The following is an 8,166-nucleotide window of genomic DNA, read 5'->3' as shown; positions in this document are numbered from 1 at the left end:
GCATGTTTCATGTAGAACTTCAATCGCTATTTTTAAAACTCTCCATGTTGAATCATATATAATTCAAAAGCTTGTTTTCCGGAGCATATCATTAGCTAGTCCATACATTGCTATAGCCTTTGCAGACGTAGTGCTGAAAGAGGAGAAATGCCCTGACATGCGACTGATTACTGGCATTTAATGGCCCTTCCGGCAACCTGATTGGTTAAAATGCCTCGAGCCGCACAGCACTTTCTTGTTTGAAAGCATCTCCCGCGAAGAATCAACATAAAGAGAGACTAAATTCGAAAATGTAGAAGAATATATACATACAGTATGTGAATAAAGATAGAATATAGAATATATACATACAGTATGTGAATAAAGTAGATGATCGCAGTTAGCCAATGCAAGAAAAGCAGTGAATGAAAGAAAAGACGTGCCTGATCCGCTGATCGAGGCAGTGACAGTACAGGTTGAGGAGGAAAAGGAGGTAGGCCGCAATAGTGCTTTGAGACTCAAATTAGTTGAGATGAAGATGACAACTGGCAGCGATCAATCAGACAGCATCCAGACTAGAGGTCGACAGATTCATCGGAATGGCCGATTAATTAGGGCCGATTTCAAGTTTTCATAACAATCGGAAATCGTTATTTAATTAGGCAAGTCAGTTAAGAACACATTCTTATTTTCAATGATGGCTTAGGAATGGTGGGTTAACTGCCTTGTTCAGGGGCAGAACAACAGATTTTCACCTTGTCAGCTCTGGGATTCAATCTTGCAACCTTACAGTTAACTAGTCCAACGCTCTAACCACCTGCCTCTCATTGCACTGCATGAGGAGCCTGCCTGTTACGCGAATGCAGTAGAAGCCAAGGTAAGTTGCTAGCTAGCATTAAACTTATCTTATAAAAAACAATCAATCAATCATAATCACTAGTTCACTACACATGGTTGATGATATTACTAGTTTATCTAGCGTGTCCTGCATTGCATATAATTGATGCAACGCAGGGGGATGATTTAACAAAGCGCATTTGCGAAAAAAGCACAATCGTTTGATGACTGTACCTAACCATAAACACCAATGCCTGTCTTAAAATCAATACACAGAAGTATATATATTTTTAAACCTGCATATTTAGCTAAAAGAAATCCAGGTTAGCAGGCAATATTAACCAGGTGAAATTGTGTCACTTCTCTTGCATTCATTGCACGCAGAGTCAGGTTATATGCAACAGTTTGGGCAGCCTGGCTCATTGCGAACTAATTTGCCAGAATTTTACGTAATATTGACATAACATTGAAGGTTGTGCAATGTAACAGGAATATTTAGACTTAGGGATGCCATCCGTTAGATAAAATACAGAACGGTTCCGTATTTCACTGAAATAAACGTTTTGTTTTCAAAATGATAGTTTCCGGATTCGACCATATTAATGACCAAAGGCTCGTATTTCTGTGTGTTATGTTATATATGTTATAATTAAATCTATGATTTGATAGAGCAGCCTGACTGAGCGATGGTAGGCAGCAACAGGCTCGTAAGCATTCATTCAAACAGCACTTTAGTGCGTTTTGCCAGCAGCTCTTCGCAAGCACAGCTGTTTATGACTTCAAGCCTATCATCTCCCGAGATTAGGCTAGTGTAACCGATGTGAAATGGCTAGCTAGTTATCGGGGTGCGCGCTAATAGCGTTTCAAACGTCACTTGCTCTGAGACTTGGAGTAGTTATTCCCCTTGCTCTGCATGGGTAAAGCTGCTTCGAGGGTGGCTGTTGTCGATGTGTTCCTGGTTCGAGCCCAGGTAGGGGCGAGGAGAGGGACGGAAGCTATACTGTTACACTGGCAATACTAAAGTGCCTATAAGAACATCCAATAGTCAAAGGTATATGAAATACAAATGGTATAGTGAGAAATAGTCCTATAATTCCTATAATAACTACAACCTAAAACTTCTTACCTGGGAATATTGAAGACTCATGTTAAAAGGAACCACCAGCTTTCATATGTTCTCATGTTCTGAGCAAGGAATTCAAACGTTAGCTTTCTTACATGGCACATATTGCACTTTTACTTTCTTCTCCAACACTTTGTTTTTGCATTATTTAAACGAAATTGAACATGTTTCATTATTTATTTGAGGTTAAATGGATTTTATTTATGTATTATATTAAGTTAAAATAAGTGTTCATTCATTATTGTTGTAATTGTCATTATTACAAATAAAAAATAAAAAATTGGCCGATTTATCGGTATCGGCTTTTTTGGTCCTCCAATAATCGCTATCGGTGTTAAAAAAAATCATAAGCGGTCGACCTCTAATCCAGACAACAGTGGCTTTAGTGTAGAGAGTATAGAGATATTGTTATCCACGTCGGCACCAACGATGTTAGGATGAAACAGTCAGATATCACCAAGATCACCAACATAGCTTCAGCGTGTAAATCAGCTAGAAAGATGTGTCGGCATCGAATAATTGTCTCTGGCCCCCTCCCAGTTAGGGGGAGTGATGAGCTCTACAGCAGAGTCTCACAACTCAATTGCTGGTTAAAAACTGTTTTCTGCCCCTCCCAAAAGATAGAATTTGTAGATAATTGGCCCTCTTTCTGGGACTCACCCACAAACAGGACCAAGCCTGACCTGCTGAGGAGTGACGGACTCCATCCTAGCTGGAGGGGTGCTCTCATCTTATCTACCAACATAGACAGGGCTCTAACTCCTCTAGCTCCACAATGAAATAGGGTGCAGGCCAGGCAGCAGGCTGTTAGCCAGCCTGCCAGCATAGTGGAGTCTACCACTTGCACAGTCAGTGTAGGCAGCTCAGCTATCCCCATTGAGACCGTGTCTGTGCCTCGACCTAGGTTGGGCAAAACTAAACATGGCGGTGTTCGCCTTAGCAATCTCACTAGGATAAAGACCTCCTCCATTCCTGTCATTATTGAAAGAGATCATGATACCTCACATCTTAAAATAGGGCTACTTAATGTTAGATCCCTTACTTCAAAGGCAATTATAGTCAATGAACTAATCACTGATCATAACCTTGATGTGATTGGCCTGACTGAAACATGGCTTAAGCCTGATGAATTTACTGTGTTAAATGAGGCCTCACCTCCTGGCTACACTAGTGACCATATCCCCCGTGCATCCCGCAAAGGCGGAGGTGTTGCTAACATTTACGATAGCAAATTTCAATTTACAAAAAAAAAAAGACGTTTTCGTCTTTTGAGCTTCTAGTCATGAAATCTATGCAGCGTACTCAATCACTTTTTATAGCTACTGTTTACAGGCCTCCTGGGCCATATACAGCGTTCCTCATTGAGTTCCCTGAATTCCTATCGGACCTTGTAGTCATAGCAGATAATATTCTAATCTTTGGTGACTTTAATATTCACATGGAAAAGTTCACAGACCCACTCCAAAAGGCTTTCAGAGCCATCATCGACTCAGTGGGTTTTGTCCAACATGTCTCTGGACCCACTCACTGTCACAGTCATACTCTGGACCTAGTTTTGTCCCATGGAATAAATGTTGTGGATCTTAATGTTTTTCCTCATAATCCTGGACTATCGGACCACCATTTTATTACGTTTGTTCCAAGGAACATCAAAAGTCGTGCTATAAATTCACAGAAAACACAAAGATTCCTTGATGTCCTTCCAGATTCCCTCTGTCTACCCAAGGATGCCAGAGGACAAAAATCAGTTAACCACCTAACTGAGGAACTCAATTTAACCTTGCGCAATACCCTAGATGCAGTTGCACCCCTAAAAACATTTCTCATAAGAAACTAGCTCCCTGGTACACAGAAAATACCCGAGCTCTGAAGCTAGCTCTCCAGAAAATTGGAGCGGAAATGGCGCCACACCAAACTGGAAGTCTTCCGACTAGCTTGGAAAGACAATACAGTGCAGTACCGAAGAGCCCTTACTGCTGCTCGATCATCCTATTTTTCTAACTTAATTAAGGAAAATATGAACAATCCGAAATTCCTTTTTGATACTATCGCAAAGCTAACTAAAAAGCAGCATTCCCCAAGAGAGGATGGCTTTCACTTCAGCAGTGATAAATTCATGAACTTCGTTGAGGAAAAGATCATGATTATTAGAAAGCAAATTACGGACTCCTCTTTAAATCTGCGTATTCCTTCAAAGCTCAGTTGTCCTGAGTCTGCACTTCTCTGCCAGGACCTAGGATCAAGAGAGACGCTCAAGTGTTTTAGTACTATATCTCTTGACACAATGATGAAAATAATCATGGCCTCTAAACCTTCAAGCTGCATACTGGACCCTATTCCAACTAAACTACTGAAAGAGCTGCTTCCTGTGCTTGGCCCTCCTATGTTGAACATAACAAACGGCTCCCTATCCACCGGATGTGTACCAAACTCACTAAAAGTGGCAGTAATAAAGCCTCTCTTGAAAAAGCCAAACCTTGACCCAGAAAATATTTTAAAAATCGGCCTATATCGAATCTTCCATTCCTCTCAAAAATTTTAGAAAAGGCTGTTGCACAGCAACTCACTGCCTTCCTGAAGACAAACAATGTATACCAAATGCTTCAGTCTGGCTTTAGACCCCATCATAGCACTGAGACTCCACTTGTGAAGGTGGTAAATGACCTTTTAATTGCATCAGACCGAGGCTCTGCATCTGTCCTCGTGCTCCTAGACCTTAGTGCTGCTTTTGATACCATCGATCACCACATTCTTTTAGAGAGATTGGAAATCCAAATTGGTCTACACGGACAAGTTCTGGCCTGGTTTAGATCTTATCTGTCGGAAAGATATCAGTTCGTCTCTGTGAATGGTTTGTCCTCTGACAAATCAACTGTAAATTTCTGTGTTCCTCAAGGTTCCGTTTTAGAACCACTATTGTTTTCACTATATATTTTACCTCTTGGTGATGTCATTCGAAAACATAATGTTAACTTTCACTGCTATGCGGATGACACAAAGCTGTACATTTCAATGAAACATGGTGAAGCCCCAAAATTGCCCTTGCTAGAAGCTTGTGTTTCAGACATAAGGAAGTGGATGGCTGCAAACTTTCTACTTTTAAACTCGGACAAAACAGAGATGCTTGTTCTAGGTCCCAAGAAACAAAGAGATCTTCTGTTGAATGTGACAATTAATCTTAATGGTTGTACAGTCGTCTCAAATAAAACTGTGAAGGACCTCGGCGTTACTCTGGACCCTGATCTCTCTTTTGAAGAACATATCAAGATCATTTCAAGGACAGCTTTTTTCCATCTACGTAACATTGCAAAAATCAGAATCTTTCTGTCCAAAAATGATGCAGAAAAATTAATCCATGCTTTTGTCCCTTCTAGGTTAGACTACTGCAATGCTCTACTTTCCGGCTACCCGGATAAAGCACTAAATAAACTTCAGTTAGTGCTAAATACGGCTGCTAGAATCCTGACTAGAACCAAAATATTTGATCATATTACTCCAGTGCTAGCCTCCCTACACTGGCTTCCTGTCAAGGCAAGGGCTGATTTCAAGGTTTTACTGCTAACCTACAAAGCATTACATGGGCTTGCTCCTACCTATCTCTCTGATTTGGTCCTGCCGTACATACCTACACGTACGCTACGGTCACAAGACGCAGGCCTCCTAATTGTCCCTAGAATTTCTAAGCAAACAGCTGGAGGCAGGGCTTTCTCCTATAGAGCTCCATTTTTATGGAATGGTCTGCCTACCCATGTAAGAGACGCAAACTCGGTCTCAACCTTTAAGTCTTTACTGAAGACTCATCTCTTCAGTGGGTCATATGATTGAGTGTAGTCTGGCCCAGGAGTGGGAAGGTGAACGGAAAGGCTCTGGAGCAACGAACCGCCCATGCTGTCTCTGCCTGGCCGGTTCCCCTCTTTCCACTGGGATTCTCTGCCTCTAACCCTATTACAGGGGCTGAGTCACTGGCTTACTGGGGCTATTTCATACCGTCCCTAGGAGGGGTGTGTCACTTGAGTGGGTTGAGTCACTGATGTGATCTTCCTGTCTGAGTTGGCGGCCCCCCTTGGGTTGTGCCGTGGCGGAGATCTTTGTAGGCTATACTCGGCCTTGTCTCAGGATGGTAAGTTGGTGGTTGAAGTTATCCCTCTAGTGGTGTGGGGGCTGTGCTTTGGCAAAGTGGGTGGGGTTATATCCTTCCTGTTCGGCCCTGTCCGGGGGTGTCCTCGGATGGGGCCACATTGTCTCCTGACCCCTCCTGTCTCAGCCTCCAGTATTTATGCTGCAGTAGTTTATGTGTCGGGGAGCTAGGGTCAGTTTGTTATATCTGGAGTACTTCTCCTGTCCTATTCGGTGTCCTGTGTGAATTTAAGTGTGCTCTCTCTAATTCTCTTTTTCTCTCTTTCTTTCTTTCTCTCTCTCGGAGGACCTGAGCCCTAGGACCATGCCTCAGGACTACCTGACATGATGACTCCTTGCTGTCCCCAGTCCACCTGGCCGTGCTGCTGCTCCAGTTTCAACTGTTCTGCCTTATTATTATTGGACCATGCTGGTCATTTATGAACATTTGAACATCTTGGCCATGTTCTGTTATAATCTCCACCCGGCACAGCCAGAAGAGGACTGGCCACCCCACATAGCCTGGTTCCTCTCTAGGTTTCTTCCTAGGTTTTGGCCTTTCTAGGGTGTTTTTCCTAGCCACCGTGCTTCTACACCTGCATTGCTTGCTGTTTGGGGTTTTAGGCTGGGTTTCTGTACAGCACTTTGAGATATCAGTTGATGTACGAAGGGCTATATAAATACATTTGATTTGATTTGATTTCACATGTCTCAAATAAATCAACCTGTACCTGATTTGCCCTAAGTGTCTAAACACTGGACAGAAAATCACCATAGACCAACCAGTGATTAGGTAATTATGTCATGATAGAATGTGCAGACTGTGAAGGTGGTCGTGATGCATTTAGGAGGAGTGTTTACACTTCCTCCAGGCTGCAGGAGTGCTCCAGGGGAGATGTGGCATTTGATATGACTGTGAGGATGGTTCTTCTAGCCCACGAACTTGGACTTGGTTATGCAGCTCTAAAGAAAATAAGTCCTACGGATTCCTTCCTTGCGTCTCAGTTCATATCAGAGACATGAGAGGAGAATGACAGGTAAATAAAAGGGGAGAGTAGCCCATCATTATCAGGTGACTTAATGTGTATAAATAATATTTATTTCCTTGCTCCAGCAAATGTATTCAACGTTAAAAAAAAAGACTGGTAGGAAAACATAACTATACAATTAGACTGTAAAATGGGCCTACAGTGTCATAGGGCTGTAAGCCTAATGTGATTAGTGAGAAATTAGCTTTACATAAAGTAAATACATACTGATATGCTAATATTTACATAGGGTAACATACTGATATTTAGTCCTGCAGTTATGTCTGTAATATCGACAAACATAATAAGTACCCCCCACCCCACCCACTTTAGTTGCAGAGATTCAGACAGGGCAACAGTCAATGGAGAGTGCTGCAAAGATAATTAGAAGAGCATACGCAGATATAGACCCAGACATAGCAGAGTTGCTGAAGGAGGATGAGATCATTGTCACGTGTGCTCCCTCTCCGGCCTCTAGGTCACCAGGCTGCTCGTTATGGCGCACACCTGTCACCATCGTTACGCTCACCTGGACTATATCACTTCCCTGATTATCTTCCCTACATATGTCACTCCCTTTGGTTCCTTCCCCAGGCGGTCGTCATTGTTTCTGTTTCATGTCTGTGCGTTGTTCGTGGTTTCTGCGTTTGTATTATGTTACGTTAATTTATTAAAACACAAACTCCCTGAACTTGCTTCCCGACTCTCAGCGCACATCGTTACAATCATAGACATTGACTTATCCTTCGATGGCACTTGGAACGAGAGGATTCACTTTCAACTACGGGTTAGGTGTGTGCATTGGTGCTGGTACCAGCGAGCCATAGAAAATGGTGAAGATCCACACTGTCACAAAAACCTTGGAGGCCATACATTTTTTAATAGAGGTTGCACATAAAGTGGCACCTGTATGTAATATGTCAAATGATAACGTCCTCAAAATAATGTAGCACGGAGGAACCCAGGATGCAAATTAATGTCTGAACTCTGTAATATGGTTGTGATGCCCCAAATCTGTCTTCGTGGGCAAAAGCCGCATTGACGGAGCAACCATTATGGCAGTAGCCACATTCAATGAGGGAG

The sequence above is a fragment of the Oncorhynchus tshawytscha genome, linkage group LG03 (genome assembly GCF_018296145.1).
Source record: "Oncorhynchus tshawytscha isolate Ot180627B linkage group LG03, Otsh_v2.0, whole genome shotgun sequence".
Classification (NCBI taxonomy): domain Eukaryota; kingdom Metazoa; phylum Chordata; class Actinopteri; order Salmoniformes; family Salmonidae; genus Oncorhynchus; species Oncorhynchus tshawytscha.
The sequence above is the reverse complement of the archived record's forward strand: the minus strand, read 5'-3'. Positions refer to the sequence as shown.